The sequence below is a fragment of the Amphiura filiformis genome, chromosome 19 (assembly GCF_039555335.1).
Source record: "Amphiura filiformis chromosome 19, Afil_fr2py, whole genome shotgun sequence".
Lineage (NCBI taxonomy): Eukaryota > Metazoa > Echinodermata > Ophiuroidea > Amphilepidida > Amphiuridae > Amphiura > Amphiura filiformis.
The window spans coordinates 51,024,951-51,042,784 of NC_092646.1; the positions used below are offsets into that span (position 1 = coordinate 51,024,951).

The 17,834-nt window shown below is 35.8% G+C and overlaps 1 long non-coding RNA gene across 1 annotated transcript; it reads right to left on the reverse strand.

The window, feature by feature from the left end:
- Positions 1 to 369: 369 nt before the first annotated feature.
- LOC140141443 (uncharacterized) lies at positions 370 to 7,394 on the reverse strand. The gene is made up of 4 exons (XR_011857411.1): positions 7,159 to 7,394; positions 4,423 to 4,446; positions 2,889 to 3,005; positions 370 to 629 (listed from the first exon to the last, which is right to left on the reverse strand). It is a non-coding gene; the product is annotated as an uncharacterized lncRNA (long non-coding RNA).
- Positions 7,395 to 17,834: the final 10,440 nt, after the last annotated feature.

Genomic DNA, 17,834 nt, shown 5'->3' on the forward strand with positions numbered 1-17,834 from the left:
CGCCCCTCTTGGGCATCAGCGAGATATCCCAAATAGGATCTATTTCTAGTCCTTTGTTACGATTCAGGCGCGGTTTCTGAGTCCGTATGTGTATTGCTTCCAGTACTTTACCGGAATGTTGTTGTTTTTGCTATCGATCGAGAAATTTTACATTTTCCTAGTCAGGAGACTGCACTACTGCGTTACATTCTATGACGTCATTCTGTCAATCATATGACGTCATCAGTGATGGATATCCCACATGTAGACAAAATATGCACAGCATCACCATCTGCTGAAGACACTAGTCGAGCTAATGGAAACGTTCAAGGCGAGGAATAGTGTAGTGTTGAAGTTAAACTCTTTAATCATGTTAAAATTGTTTTGGACACTTAGTACTTCTTCCATCGACCGCTATTTATTTCCTCGTTTTCTACATGTTAATAATTACTCAGGAAAAATATTTATAACTGATTTTTTAAAAATAATAACATGGTCTCTAATCTAGAAGTTTTAATGTACTGTAATGTGATCCATATTTTGCTCCACATTGTGTTCTCGAAAGTGGGTACTTTTGGAGAAATTTGCAGCCACCAATTTTACGATTTAAGACATGTAAGACATCTCAGTATGCGACGTTGGTTAAGTGCCTGAAATAGAAAAAAAACGTGTTTTCCGATTGAAAACTGTGACATTTCCACGCAATATAAAGTTTAACTTTAAAATCGAAAACAATGGGGTTTGGATCATTGTTTTACCAACCACCATATTTATCACTTAATTTAAAACGTCTCGTTATATGCCGTTAGTCAGGTACATAAAATATATTTAAAACATTTTCTCGCAATTCAAAATCGAAAATGTCGGCCTTTACAGAAATGTACAATACAATGACAGGGTTTATATAGTCGGTCAGCAGAATATTTTGATCAGTTTAAAGGAAGTCTCCGGCAATCACAACATTATGCCTTATATAAATAAACAAAATACGAATAAAAACTGTCGTCTCTCAACACGCGATATTCAAAATTTCCGGGCGCCGAAATTGTCGAGGGCAATGACGTCCAAGTAATACAATGAAGGCTGGCGACAATTGAGCACAAGTAACCAGTACGTCATTTCACTTGGACAGTTTAAGCGCTGGAATTTTGAATATAGCGTGTTGAGAGCCGACTGTTTTTATTCGTTTTTATTGTCAATATAAGTTTGTTTTAAATAAAACCACGTGATTCGTACTTGATAATTATTTTTCTAAACTATAAGGCTTGTTATAAGGCTTATAATGTTATAATTGCCGGAGACTCTCTTTAAGTATTTTCACTGCAGGTGGGTGTATCAAATGGTCAACCATTGGTTATTCGAAATCTTCAAGGTCAACGTTTATACAGGGATCAAAGTTGGCTGGTCATATTTGGTCAGAAAATACATAGCAACGACTTATCGTTGTGGAAATATGAGCAAAGAGATAAATGTTTTAAATGAAAATGTTCTGCAATAATATAATATTGTTCTCTCTGTTATAACAATTATAATAAAGATTAGTTTGTACTACCTTGAAAGACTAGTTTACCTCAGCAACATAAGAAATTAGGCAGTAACCAATACGTGGATCCAGGGTTTCTCTCTTTTGTTATTGCAATACGCATTGTATTGTGAGGAGGAATTTCAGTACAGACCTATTCTGTATTCCTAAACACTTGAGGATGTTCTTGCAATCTTATTGGTTCTTACCCGTGAGATATGACATATTATTATATAATATGAAGCTTCCATCTATACCACTCATTTTTAGTACTGAATGACGTTTAAATCAAACTGTTCAGTATTTTTTACAAAACTGTTCAATATATCTTGATACCCGCACGCTCATCACAATACCCAGAAGGCACGCATCACATAAACGCAGTATTCACATAGAGCGTTCACAAACAGTGATTGGGACTAATTTTGGTACTGCACGACTCCCTCTGATGTGCAGCAAGTCATGTTGTCCTGCGAAGCACACAAGCAGCACAAAACTGCAGCTAAAATACGGCGATTTCATCGGGTATAATCTGAGTTAATCAGGTCAGTATCTTTATTGACGGTGCACAGAGAACATGGTTTAATACTCGTTTCACGGCGGTATTGCAGTAGTTAGGCCTACAACATTTTCACGGTAAGCTTACTCAATTGTCTGCGTGGTGCGTGTGTGTGCATTCAATCAACACAATAACAAGGCCAGCCTAGCCTTGACTAGGCCTAGCCTATGTGTATACCTAGGCCTGTGTCTATAAACAGCCTTGTGTTTCTGATGCATGAATGTTTTCATTTATGAGTTTCAGTCAGCTTCATATATATAATAATAATAATATTGGATGGCTTTATTTCGGGTTGTATGAGAATATACTGCACTTGCCATGAATGATATTCAACTCGCCGTACCGGCTCGTTGAATATCATTCATGGCGCGTGCAGTATATTCTCATACAACCCTCAATGCCATCCAATATTATATAAGTATCACACACTTAGCGCGTGCGAGTCGACGCGATACTCGTATGAGCTATTTGAACCAATCGAAGGTGCATAGCAACAACGGGACTGATCGATTATAAGCCCTTTGGTAATCCCTTTTAAAATGTAAGATTTAATATGTTTAAAATTTATTATACATATGATTAATATTATATTTATTTGAATTGAAGTGTTTAAGAATGAGAATTAAGGTATTGTTTTTAGCCGCTGACGTGCATCTATCGCCTCATATAACACGCGATATCATTATAATATTTAGCGTAAAACAACTCAGCTTTATTCTTTAATTAAACTTTATAAAACAGAGTACAAAAAATTGCAAACATCAACAAAATGGGATAACCGTTTACTATGGATATAATGATTAAAATCAGTCAAGCAATTGTACTTACATTTACAATCAGAATTACAATTTGACCCTGTATATCCTGTTTTACAGTCACACGTGTACGAAATCGAATCTACATTGGTGCATGTTCCACCATTTTGACATGGGCTCGAGTCACAGGCTAAAATAATAATAATAATAATAATAATAATAATAATAATAATAATAATAATAATAATAATAATAATAATGGTAATAATAATAATAATAATAATAATATTAATAATAATAATAATAATAATTTCATCATCATCATCTTCATCGTCATCATCATCATCATCATCATCATCGTCATCATCATCATCATCATCATCATCATCATCATCGTCGTCATCGTCATCGTCATCATCGTCATCATCATCATCATCGTCATCATCATCATCATCATCATCATCATCATCATCATCATCATCATCATCATCATCATCATCATCCAGCCCTGCTTGTATTAATAGGAAGAAAAAGATTACTAGACCTGTTACCAATTTCTACAGCTTACTCGAGTATAACTTCTCGAAAAGACCCCAAAATTTGTTGACATTAAAGGCCCATTCAGTGATTTGCTCATCCGGACGATCGTAAAAATTCAGATTTTGGCACCTTTCTCATTGTCATAGATGTGCTAACATAGTCTGTGGTTCAGCCGAAAGCCGTGTGTTTAAGACAAAATAAGGCATTTTACACGAATCTGTAATTAAGATACTGACAGTATGTAAATTAACTACATGTATTTGAATGGGGCTTCAACATCGTCAGTACTGCTGTTTTCTTCGTTTTTTGCCAAATTTGTCATTTCAAAAATACCAAATGGCAATTTGAATGACTTATCCTTCACTTTTAAGCAATTTATGAACAATAACATTTTTTTTAAATCTTGCGCTGGGATCACTGAATGGGTCTTTAGTTCGCCTATTTCGCCAGAAACTCAGTTGTAAGTTCCCAAAATGAGGCGCAACTGAATACATGAATACAAGACCCACCCAAGTCCATGGGAAGTGATTTTGAGAGAAAAACCTGTGTATCATTTTAATTCCTTCAGTTAGATTTACCTGGTCAATATGGTTTTACGTGCAAATGAGTGGATTTAACTGTATTAGGTATGACGATTAGCATTTCAGGGACTTCGTGGGGTTCATTTTAAATGCTGGACTTGGGTGGTTTTTGAATCATATACAAAGACAACAATGTTAGAATGAGATTACCACTAGTAAGATAATACAAAATAAAGCACACAGGTATGTATAATGTTGATAGGCATTCTGCCATGTAATATAAACCACACACTTTCCTTTATTAAACCCATTTTTTGGACTTTTATACATACTGGATTTCAATCAATGTGTTATAAGACTCAAATCTTTCATATGACAGGCTTAACCATGCGTAACTCAATTTGGCCAAAGTATGGACTTGGGTGGGTTTTGTATTCATATTATTCAACTGAAAGTTGGGTGTCTGTCCCGTTGTGTGGGACACTCTGTATAATCGAATTACGTAAGTAGGCCTAATATTTATTTGCAAATAATAATGATACTTACGTTCGCCGACTAACCCATAGTTACCTTTGGAAAAAATAATGAATAGAGACAGAATGTCAGTCATGTAAGAAATATGAGTCACCTAATTTCATTTTACCATATTAGTTGATGAAAACACTGGATTATCCTGTAAGTTATTCCTCTTGGTTTGAGACAAATCAGATACATCCGTCCACACTGGCAACGGTCTACAACCAGGGGTGTATAGCAAGAGCCTCGGGACAAGGAGCAGTGCAGGGCCCATTTAACATCTCCTTTATCAGCCCATGCGTGTATTTTTTTTTTGGGGGGGAGGGGGCTTTGGGGCGCGAGCCCCCCGGGGTCAAAGTAGGGGGCGGCCAATACGAAGGGGCGGCGGAAGAAGAAGGGGCGGCAAAAAGAAGGGAGGCAATAGAAGAAGGGGCGGCAAAAAGAATTAATAAAGAAAAAAGGGCGGTTATATTTGAAAAAGTATAAAAAAATGTTACTAAAATCCTTTTTTTTTTGCTCTTCACTTTTTCAAACCACCGAAAATAAATGTGGGTCAACCTTTTCGGGCTGTTTTCGGGGCGGCAAAATTTATTTTTTTTCAGCCCCCCGGGGTAGGAGCGGCCACGCCACGGTACGCCACTGCAGCCCTTATCATTTCATTTTCGCAAAGCAATATCTGTTAGCCAAGGTCATGCTATGCAGTGACTGGCATGGCGAATTTCCTGGGTTGTGTTTCTAGTCTCAAATCAAGCAAAATATTCAAAAATATTTGAGAGGAGCCCTAGCACGTAACATTATTCACTGAACCTGCTGATGTAAAAATTTGGTAATTTTCCCATGTCACGCATCAATTGACCTTTTCGGTAAATGCCATAAGCCTTTGCGAGTACACCTAATATGTCTAATATGTCGTCATTTGACGTCAGTACGCGTCACACTGATGCGCACATCGTTTACAGAACATCGTTACTGCGCATTGCATGTTGGCGTGGCATCAAATGACGACATCTCAAGTGTACTCGCAAAGGCTTATGGGATTTACCGAAAAGGTCAATTGTTTTTACCCATGACATGGCATCATTTTTTTTCTCATGACAGGCTTTAAATTAGGTGTTTATCTCCCGTTTAACAACGATGCGCCCGCGTCGTCAAACCACACAGACGTGCCGGACGCGAGTTGTTAAACGGTGGTGAATAACAGTGAAACATGATTGAATCCCTTTCGACAACAAAAACAAGCTAAAGATCGTCTAATCCACATAGTTATTTCATGAGGAATGTCAGTTACTGGTAGTCATTGCCACTCAATATTACAAGAAGATCGGTAATTTCTCTGTTGTTATCAGCAATAGAGGTAGTCATTGTGACGTCAAAGTCGCCATGTTGTGGGTACAGAGTGTTTTGTTGCTAAGATCACCGCCTTGACGCTTGACTGAAGAGGTGCGTCACTCGCTGTGACTTCCGTGTAATAGGGGGGCACAGAGGAGAAAGAAAACAGAGCGTGTACAACCAGTCAAAGTCCCCGTGTATTGCAAGATGTAAGTTCTCGCATATTCATGAGGGCCGATTGTTCGATCGTGCCGTGTCTAACAATCACCCTAGCGTTGCGTTCTTTTACGATTACGCGATAGACCCTGAAAATACGCGGTAATAATTGCGTAGCAGTCTCGCCTGTCGCATTTCATGGAACAATCGGACCTCGTTATCGGGTGATGCGGAGACTTTGACTGGTTGTACGGGCTCTGTTTTATTTCTCCTCTGAACAGCACACACCGACATCGCCTGGCTAATAATTATTTGGTGCAGCAGAGACACTAAAATGAATACACGGGATCGATACACGTGAATTGCTATGCACGATTTTGATATCAGACGAAAATCTTCGGATACCGGGTTAGAAAATGATGAATATCTCCCGTAAATGATTTCGTCTCAAGAAACCAGATCTGGTCTCATACACTTGAAAATACGTGTTGAACAGATATGATAGTCGCTAGTTTGCGCTTTGAGAAACGGCCGTGAGTCTTGAACTCATAATCTGACCAAAATAGCTAATTTTATATTGCGTTGGTCCTGTATGGACTACAGCGCGCATATGTATATTCGTCTCAGAGTGGAGGCAGTATGTATGACCATTGACCGCAATGTCGTATACAAGCTTACTCACACAGCGAGAAATCAATTACCCCGGCTATTGTCAGTAGCCTTAGTCAGGTCACGTGGCTAATTATATGCGTCTCATAAGGTCGGAATAAAATGACCTTTCGTGGCTGTGGATTCAACCTACCATGGCGATTTCTACCATGGAGATATCGGGGCGATGACACTGTGCAGCAGTACCCTCAAGATGGCGGTTCCCGCGGAAAGGCTGACGGCCTCTATAGGCCCCCTAAAGATACAGAATAAAATGGAATATTAGTCGCTACCCCAAAAATACTAAATTCAACATGTAAGCGTAGTATACGCACATAGGTTCCAGACATAACAAATTATACGCACTCACGCGTAACGCGTATGCACGCTTCTGATAACGTATACGATACTGTAAAAGTATGTATTCATCTTAGATTAACAAGGGTTGCCGCCTGTATAAATTACTATAATCAAATTAAGTAATTCTTGGCCAAACTGGAACACTGTGAACGCTAGTGGCTCCGCGATAAACACACGCCGTACACTGCGTACACGCTTAGTACACTACATGGACGCAACGCGCATGTTTCAGTATGGCCAAGAATTACTTAATTTGATTATAGGCATACGTACATTTCGTATCACCATAACAACTACGTTTGATTCGATCAATCAGGTTGGCGCTCGTAGTCGTAGTTAAATCAGAGATGATAATACACCCGATAAAGATGCTGAGAATCAAGACGTTCCTGAAATCCATGATGATAATACACGGTGATGAAAATTATTCACAATAATGTTGTAAAAGTGTTAATCTAATCAAGATAGGTACTGCTATATATGATGAAATGTATCTAACTAACAGATTTATTTTCCCTTGACATTAATATTAAATCATTGATTTGCGATCGATCGTTTTTGTACGTACGGTAAACAACATAATGGGCTATTCCGATTGAAATACCTACACCCCCTATGGAAAATATTACCTTAAGGGTTGACTAAGTATTTTTGGTCGAAACGGCTAAAAAGATCGATTTGCATTGTCTAAATCAATATATTATTGAAAAATAACACTTTAATGTTTTGTAGAAGTTCAGTCTACAAATCATATACTTTGAAACCTTGCTTGATTTATTGTTGTTAATGAGTTATATACGTTTTAAAAAAGGTGACGTAGCTTCAGCCTTCTTTACAACATAACTCAAGAACCATAGGACCCACAAAAGTACGAGTATATCTGTGATATTTGAATTCTTCTACACGCTCGCTATTAAATGAGCAATGCATTTTTTCTAAAGCTCACTACCATTCACAGGATGCTGCGAATAACCAAATCACAACAGTTGAATATACAGTAAGCCAAAGAATTAAGGTACCAGTTGTATTCAACCCTGTATATCCTAAACAAAGACAAATATGTCAAAAATAAAACAAGCAGCCAATACATGTACTTATTATATTATTTATTATATTCTAAGTGATCTCAGTATAATTATGATTGTTACTGCCTGGTTGTTACTAAACGATCTAAGCACTATTGGCTAAAGCCACTCCATTATTCTTGATTAAAACTTGCTAGTATTTGATGCATGATTTACTTTTTTCTCAGGTATCTTGATCTCCAACCCTTTATGGGTCTTTCATTTTCAATCATGCACTTGGTACTGGCAAATTATCTTGCAGTTATAATCTTCTTGATATATTTACTCTGTACATGGAAATATTAGTCTCATCTCAATTATCTCATTACATAATGACGGTATTACTGACTGGTTGTTATTATTTGATCTAAAACTGATTGGTTTATATTAGTTCTGAATATATACTTGCTAATGTTTGATGCATGGTCTACTCTAAATTTGCTCAGGTAATTTGCTCTCCAACTCCTGTTGGTTTATTAAATCGTGCACTTGACATTGCAAGTAGGGTGTCCACATTGTTCTGCTTCACATTTTTCTTAAATCTTACCATATATTTGATTTCACTCAATTTGTTGTTGATTATTTATAATAATCTTCTTCATATTATTTCATTATATATTATATTCCAAGTGATCTCAATATATGATTCTTACTGTATGGTTGTTTGATTAAAATCGGTTAAGGTCACTCCACCATTCTTGATTCAAACTTGCTCGTATTTGATGCATGATTTGCTCTTATCTCAGGTATCTTGATTGATCTCCAACCCTTTATGGGTCTTTCGTTTTCAATCATGCAATTGATACTTGCAAATTGTCTTGTAATTAATCTTCTCTACATTGATTGTATTACCATACAGTAAACATGACTTACTCAATTGTTATTTATGAGTTATAATCTTCTTGATATATTTACTCTGTATTGGTCTCATCTCAAGTATCTCAGTACATGATTATTTATACTGGTAGTTATTATTTGATCTAAAAACGATTGGGCTATACTAATTTTTGAATATATACCTGCTATTGTCTGAATATATTTTTGAATATATACCTGCTACCTGCTAAATGTCTGATGCATGGTCTACTCTTTGCTCAGGTAATTTGCTCTCCAGCTCCTTTGGTTTTTCAAATCATGCACTTGACATTGCAAGTAAGGTTTCAACATGGCTCTGCTTCACATGCTTGTTTTCTTAAATCTTACTTTATTATATATTTGACTTCACTCAATTTGTTGTTAATTATTTATATTAATCTTCTTGATATCATTTCATTATAATTATATTATATTCCAAGTGATCTCAGTATATGATTCTTACTGTATGGTTGTTTTTAATTGATCTAAACATTATTGGCTTATGCTGTTTAAAGTCTGTTAAAGTCACTTCATTATTCTTGATAAAATTTGCTAGTATTTGATGCATGATTTACTCTTTGCTCAGGTATCTTGTTCTCCAACCCTCTATTGGTCTTTCATTTTCAATCATGCACTTGATACCTGCAAATAATCTTGCAAATAATCTTCTCCACATTATTGCTTGCATTACCATACAGTCTATACAGCTTATGGTTGATAATTTCTTAAAATTATTTTTCTATATTTGTATCCAAAATGTTTTTCGAGCTAATGGGCTATTATATCAGTCTTACTTACAATGTTTGCTAATGTTTGATGCATGACTTACTTTTGCTCCGGCAATTTGATCTCCAAATCTTCATGGTTCTCAAATCATGCACTTGACATTGCAAACATTTTTTTCCACAATGCTTTATGGTTGACAACCGACCTACTAAACTCATGGTTTGTCATTTATTTAACTGACCTCAGTTCTGGCTAAATATTACTGACTGGTTGTTATCATGGTTATTATTTTATGGTTTTTCATCTAATGGTTGCTATGTTTCATTATATTACTTTTAGTTTATGTATGACCTGTGTTGTCATGTATTGCCTTTTGTGCAGCTTTGAGCTCTCTGAATTGATTTCTAGATGTATATGCTCAATTCTACCAACTTTTGATTTCTACTTTGATAATACTACCAGTGCGTAAAGTGTGACCAGGCACACTCTCTTCTGTGTTATATTTTCCTTTCGCACTGCCTTGTTAATAGTTGCATGTAACTTCCCTTTTTAGAAAAACTTATCACTCACAATTCTATCAACTATTAAAACTGCCTAGTTAATAGTTGCATGTAACTTCCTTGTTTTGAAACACTTATGCTTACAAATCTTGTTACTCACAGATTATGTCATTTTGGCGTCCAAATTGCTGTACTTGATGGGGGACTTGATGTGGTTGATTATCTAATAGTTGATGTGCTCCAAGTACATTATTACTACCACTTATTCCTCTAACAGCTATGTTAGTACTAGTTGTACATGGTCGATTGAACTGGTCAACGTTGCTCCGTCATACCTCTGTGACGCTCCATCGATCCATGCATGACTACCTGAATACCAGCCTTTTAATGTATCACTATTCTTTTGTGTTCCATAATTGCTTCACTGTTTTGCTCTGATGAACACTACTATTATGGTTTATGTACTTGTCAATATTTATTAAGTTTATTTAATTTGAATTGATCACTTCTTAACTAAGTGATTATTTTTGTATTTTACATAACTTTTTTGTTGTTGCTATTGTTGTTAATTGTTTTATATTCTATGTCCGATTTCATCCCTGATATCAAATTTGATCCATTTTCATTCAACTGTTCACTTAATTCACATAATGATTTTTTTTTTTATTTTCAGAATCTTAGCTATGAAAAAATCAATAGCTGCAATTATCTAGGTGGTGATGATTTGCCTGACGCAACCGATTTTAGCACCAGTAACCTCTCAATCCTGCATCTTAAGGGATCTAAAATGAGCGTTTATTGCGTTTCGACAGTATTTTTTGTGGGACATGAGAGCACCTCAGACCTATCGAATTGCATTCTGAATACGAAGCATGTCTTTCTGATATCAAATAATTTTCATTTTTTGAAAATCACAATATAATACAAATTTTATGACAAATTATAAAAATTTGATATTTTTCAAATTTTTGATATATAACAGTCCTCGAAGTAAATTATATAAATCTAATGATATATTCTTAAAGTGTATGTAGCAGGGAGGAAAAGCCGACGATCAATTGAAAATTTTGACCTTTCATATTGAAGATATGGATTTTTTCCCAAAAAGACCTAATTTTGTTTTGGTGTTTTGGGAAAAAAAATCCATATCTTCAATACGAAAGGTCAAAATTTTCAATTGATCGTCGGCTTTTCATCCCACCTACATACACTTTAAGTATAAATCATCAGATTTATAAATTTTACTTCAAGTACTGTTAAATATCAAAAATATCAATTTTAATGATTTGCCATAAAATGTGTATTAAATTGCGAATTTCAAAAATCAAAATTATTTGATATCAGAATGACATTCTTCGTATTCAGAATGCAATTCGATATGTCTGATGTGCTCTAATGTCCCAAAATAAATACTGTCCAAACGTTCATACCCCAGCCCTTAACACCAGGAGCCTCAATAAACATGCAAATGATTTTTCAAATTATCTCTCCATCTTTGATCATCACTTTGATATTTACGGCTTTAGTGAGACATGGTTTAATGATCAACATGAAGCCGACTTAGTCGACTTGACAAATTATTCATCTGTAAACTGCATGAGGCAGGAAAGACAAGGAGGTGGAACGTCGCTTTACATAAATCCAAACATAAATTTTCGAGAAAGGAATGATCTTAAACTTGAGTGTAGTCATTGCGACACAGTGTTCGTCGAGATAAATCACAAGTCACAAAACACTATCGTTGGTATCATTTACAAGCCAGAATATGTGATTTTTGACGATTTTAGGAACCAACTTTCTAAAACTTTGGACATTATCGCCAGAGAAAAGAAAAATGTTATCTTTTAGGAGATTTCAACATCGATCTCTTAAAATACGATCAATGTTCAAAATCCAACCAATTTGTCAACTTGATCTTTTCGCATGATTTTTTCCCATGTATTGATCGTCCAACCCGTGTGGTTCGCAATCGGCATGGCGTGATTTCTTACTCATTAATCGACAATATATTCACCAACGATGTCTCAAGTAAACATAAGTCTGGCATCACTATTACAGATCTCACTGATCACTTCCCAATCTTCACTATTTCAAAGGGCGCCAGGTTCAATTCGCCACCCAAACCAACTGTCAAACGAGTCAGGCAACTCAAGCCTAATAACATCAAAGGCCTCAATAACGCCCTTTCTCTAACTAACTGGCATCTTGTATATGATACTGATGACCCTGAGGTAGCTTACAATATGTTTTATGATAAATAACTTACTTTACTGGATATTCATTGTCCTATGAAAAACACTAAATCTAACAACCGTAATAATCCAAAAAAGCCCTGGGTCACAAAAGGCCTGATACAATCTATTAAAACTAAAGATAAATTATACAAAAAATTTATATCTAAACCCACTGATGATAATAAAACTAAATATACTAAATATAGGAACCACCTTAATAGTCTCCTCCGTATTGCCAAAAGATCATTTTTCACCAAAGAAATTGAGCTCCATAATAATAACATGAAAAAGATGTGGTCTACTTTGAACAGTCTACTTGGGAGAAACAAACATTCTAAACTCCCTGATTTTTTCACTGATAGCTCTGGTGCCAAAATCACTAATCCACATGAAATTGCCACCAAATTCAACGAGTTCTTCACCAACATTGGAACTAACCTTGCTGATAAAATTCCATCTCCTGACAGGGATTTTCAGGCTCGATCCACGCCTTCCATAATGAACAGCATTTTTCTATCTCCAACAACACCAGATGAACTAACTAAATTATGTGCAAAATTAAACGCTAGTCATAGTTCGGGTGTGGACGGCGTCAGCACTATTCTATTAAAATCAATTATTAATCATATCAGCAAGGTCCTCTGTCATATCTTTAACTCTTCAATCAAAAACGGCATTGTTCCTGACAAACTAAAAATTGCCAAAGTAACTCCAATTTTCAAGTCAGGGGACTCCCATGACTTTTCAAATTACAGACCCATCTCAATTCTTCCAGCTATTTCTAAACTACTTGAAAAGGTTACATATAACCGAATTTATGACTTCATTTCATTTCACAATATCCTTAGTCCCAAACAATTTGGTTTCAGACAAAAACGTTCCACCTACATGGCTATCAACGAACTCTACACCAAAATTACCAATTATCTTGATAATAGGCTCCATACAGTTGGTATTTTCCTAGACCTTAGCAAAGCCTTCGATACACTTAACCATGAAATTCTCTTAAATAAACTTGACACTTATGGTATTAGAGGCACTGCTAATAATTGGATACGCAGCTATCTTAATAACAGAAAACAATATGTAGTTTTCAATCAGAGTTCCTCTGATATGACATCTGTCACATGTGGTGTACCACAGGGATCGATATTGGGCCCACTTTTGTTTTTAATTTATATTAATGACCTTCCTCTTTGTTCCAACAATGCGGACTTCGTCATATTTGCCGATGACACCAATATTCTTTTTTCACATAAAGATCAAAACTCCCTTGAAACTCTAGTTAACAATGAACTAGTAACCATTTCGAACTGGTTTAAACTAAATAAACTTTCCTTAAAAATAAAAAAAACTAATTTCATGATTTTCAAAAATAAATACAGTAATATTCATAACAAAGATATTAAAATTCTCATAGATAATCATATTTTAGACAAAGTTCACACAACTAAATTTCTAGGCATATTAATTGATGACGATGTTTCATGGAAATCTCACACTTCCAATGTATCCAAAATGGTCTCTAAATATAATGGTATTATCCGTAAGGTTCGCCCCTATCTACCTCAGGAATCATTACATACACTTTATAACACCTTTGCTCTCCCCTACTTATCCTACTGCAACATTATCTGGGCTGACAAAATAATTCCCATATAAATTCATTATTCCTTATACAAAAAAGAATTATTCGGACATGCACCAACTCTCTTTGGCTTGCCCATACAGACCCGCTTTTTAAACAACTCAATACTCTTAAGGTGCAAGATATTTATTTCCATCAACTCGGAACATTTATGTTCCAATACCACCACAATCTCCTCCCAAAAGATTTGTCCATTAAGGAGCTTTTTAGAACTAACAAAAGTATTCACCATCACCATACTAGGCAAGCCAATGATTTCCACGTTAAAATGTCCAATACCAAATTGGCTGATAATATAATTAGTATTCAAGGAGCCCTTTATTGGAACTCACTTCCCCAGTCTATCAAATCTTGTAGTTCAGTGCCATCTTTCAAATCCAACTCTAAAAAATCCTCATCAGCACATATGTACAACACTGATTAGCCTACACCTGCAGTTGTTGTTTTTGTTTGGTTTTTCCTTCTCATTTTCAGGATCTACTTGCATAAAATTAATTCAGTATATATGTTCCACAACAAATCGGACCCGTTTGTCTGTCTGATTGTATTGTCCCAGTCTCTATTCATTATTATTATTACTGCGTTATCTTAAAAATAAGCTATTTGATAAATTTTGTTAGCTCGCTTTGCCTTGTATGCAGATTATCACTTTTGCATTTCATTGTTCTTGCTCTGCAGAACTATACACCATTTACCATGTTAATTTATCGTTCCATTAAATATGTAGATTTAATTTACAAAATATTGCATTAAATATATAGTTACCTGCTATGTTAGTTATAACTTAGCTCATTATATAGACTCGTTGCAAGTGCACGTACAATCATGTGCTTATGCTTTCACCCGGGCTAATTTTTACATTTTTGTTACTATTGTACCGTAATACTTATGCCATGCCTGAACTGTTTTATATTATAATGGGATTTTACAACCTTTTACACCTACTGTGTAGGTTTGGTTGTTATTTTCACCATCACTACTCATTGATTTATAATTGAAAGCACAGCTCTTGTGATAATTAGTTTATACCTAACCCACAAGGCATATATCTTGCTATTGTATTTATTATTATTCTAAAAATTTAAAGTCTAAAGTTTATCATAATTATTTAATACTAACTTCTGTAAAGGGTGCCACAACAACACGCTCTGCGTTCAGTGGCATCCTCATCATTTCACCATATTATACGATGTTTGTAAAAGCTTTTTTATATTGTATTTATTTAATGGATGAATTTGATGAAATAAAACTGAACTGAACTGAACTGAACTCTTCAGCTCTGATTTAAGGCCTTATTTGTTGAAATTGATTGAGAATTAAAGAAACAGTGATCTAAAACATAACGAAGAAACGAAATCAAAAGTAGCACTTTTGTGTTCTAATCAATAAAAGCACGACCCTAGTTTTAACGTGCTAATCAATGGAAGCGCAGTGCTATTAGTTCTCTTGTTCACGAACGCTTTGTGTACAAATCAATAGGGCATGCAATGAAGCAAACTGCAACTTTTAAATTGGCATCTTTCTTGGGTTTTTGGATCCTTGTGTCTTTATTTCTTGAAAAATGTCAACGAGTGAGGTCTTAAATTCGAGATAAAAGATGCAGCTATTGGCTACTGGTTCCAATTATGACGTATCTGTCTTTGTTTAGGATATACAGTGATGAACATAACTGGTACCTTAATTTTTGGCTTACTGTATATATAACGTTAATTACAGTGAACGTTAATCTCCCACACAGGGATTGTACATTTCAAATGGAGTCACTCATTCAGGTATCCAATTTGAAATTCACACTCCCTGTGTGGAAGATTAAGATCACGTCTTCCATAGGGGGTATATGGATTTTAACTGGAATAGCCCATTATTATAGCCTACGATATTAATTAAGCAGTCAATTTTTCAAACCTCGAGACGAAAGTAAGAAAATTATTCCACTCTTCCAAAGGGAATTACTCATTGTTTAGGATCGTCAATGGTCTTTGGGAAACTATATCACTCTAAACGTGGGTCTACTTTTCGGCGTAGTGGTAAAAGCCTAACGCGGCATAGGACACGCAACACGTGACGTTCGAGGCTGGCGAAAATACAAGGCTGACAGCCCCATTCAAAATAGACGGTTAGCAGTTATAAATTGAAATACAACATACTTACAATGGGGTACATTGACGTACCCCAACGGTTTTAGAGTAAGATAATTTTGCTTTGACACCACATAAACAAATTTGGAATTGTTTGTGAAGATTTCATGATTATGTGTTAATCCAATGGCGACGTCAAAATTGGCGATATCGCATCCACCATCATCTGACAATTCCCACCGATTATGATCTGATCAAACTTTAACTCTTAAGTAAAACAATTGATAAAGAAATAATATTCTAATTAAAGTATTCTAAATATTCTGAAATAATTAAACAATTTGATATTTTTTGCTTTTTATTTGCATTTTAAACATTGAATTTAAAAATCAATAGTTCGACATTGAATCCATAAATTTTATTAATCGTGTCAGTTGTTAAAAATTGATTTGTTATAATTAATGACGTCGCATGTACATAATAATGCTTTGCCTGCTGGCCATATGCTTCAACATACAAAGTCCAATATTCTCAAAATATCAAGAGCTATCCTAAGAACCACTGAACCAATACCAGGTTTGTTTGTACTCATTTGAATGCATTGTTCATGCTGATTCCAAATATGGTCATGAAAATTTACATTTCTGAAATATTTGAATTAAAAAAAATTGAAACTTGTCGTCTGCAGTCGACACTCGCGTGTAGAGAGAGTTAAGGCGGCACAAATATTGAGCAGGCACATGGATGAACAAAGCTATACAGGAATAAATCAATGACAAAAATGTGTTGTTTTTCAACATTTCCAAAGAGTTCTATTATGATCACAAATTAATATATCCCTTGAGTTGCCAGGAAAAGGTGAATATTCCTTTCTCAGGATTTTAACCTATGACCTCTGTTAGTCTAGACTGCCCCTATCATCGAGCTACATTTAGAAGGCAGCGCTATTAAATGAGGTCGAATATTATAATTCAAATAAATTCATCATCATCAGTCGGCTGAGGAGCAGGCCACTACAAGCTTTCTCCAACTATTGCGATCTTGGGCAAGCGAAACAAATTTGTTTGGCTGCAACATCCTATCTACCAGGATGTGCTGGATATACTGTAAGTACAGTGTGTGCGGCCGTCCCGGTTTCCTCTTCCCATGTGGTGGAATATAAAGGGCATTCTTTCACAGGCTCGTCGTCTTCAAGACGAAGTATATGGCCAAGAAATTTGAGTTGATGAATCTTGATGTTGATGGATCTTGGTGTTGGTCAGATTGTAGATGGTTTCATTTGGAATCCGATCCACACGCTTGGTGTTTAACATGACTCTGTAGCAAGATGTTGCAAAGTCATTGATCTTGCTTTCCATGTCGTTGGTGATTACTCATGACTCACATCCATACAGAAAGACAGTAACACAAGTTGTCTAAAACAGCTTGTTTTTTGTTTCGATTGGCAGAGATGGGCTTCTCGAAAGGCGTTCCAGTTTCCAGAAACCTGCTCAGGCTAGTGCTTTTCTTCTTTTTAGGTCTCCAGCACTAGAGCCCATCTTGGAACCAAGTACTTGAAGTCTGTGACATGGTTGATGGTACTACCATAGACTTCAAATGCTGGTTTGGCGTTACAGTTTCCAGTCAGATATTCTGTCTTAGTTGCGCTGATGAAAAGGCCTAGATCTGCTGCTGCAGTTGCAGTCCCAGTAAGCTGCGACTGGGCCCGGGCTATGGAAGATTCCAACAGGGCAATATCATCATCAAAATCCAGGTCATTCAGCATCCTAGCAGAATACCTACTTGACCGACGTGGCCACGTGGGTAGGTTCAATTCCAGCGTCAAGTCCAGAAGTTGATTTCTT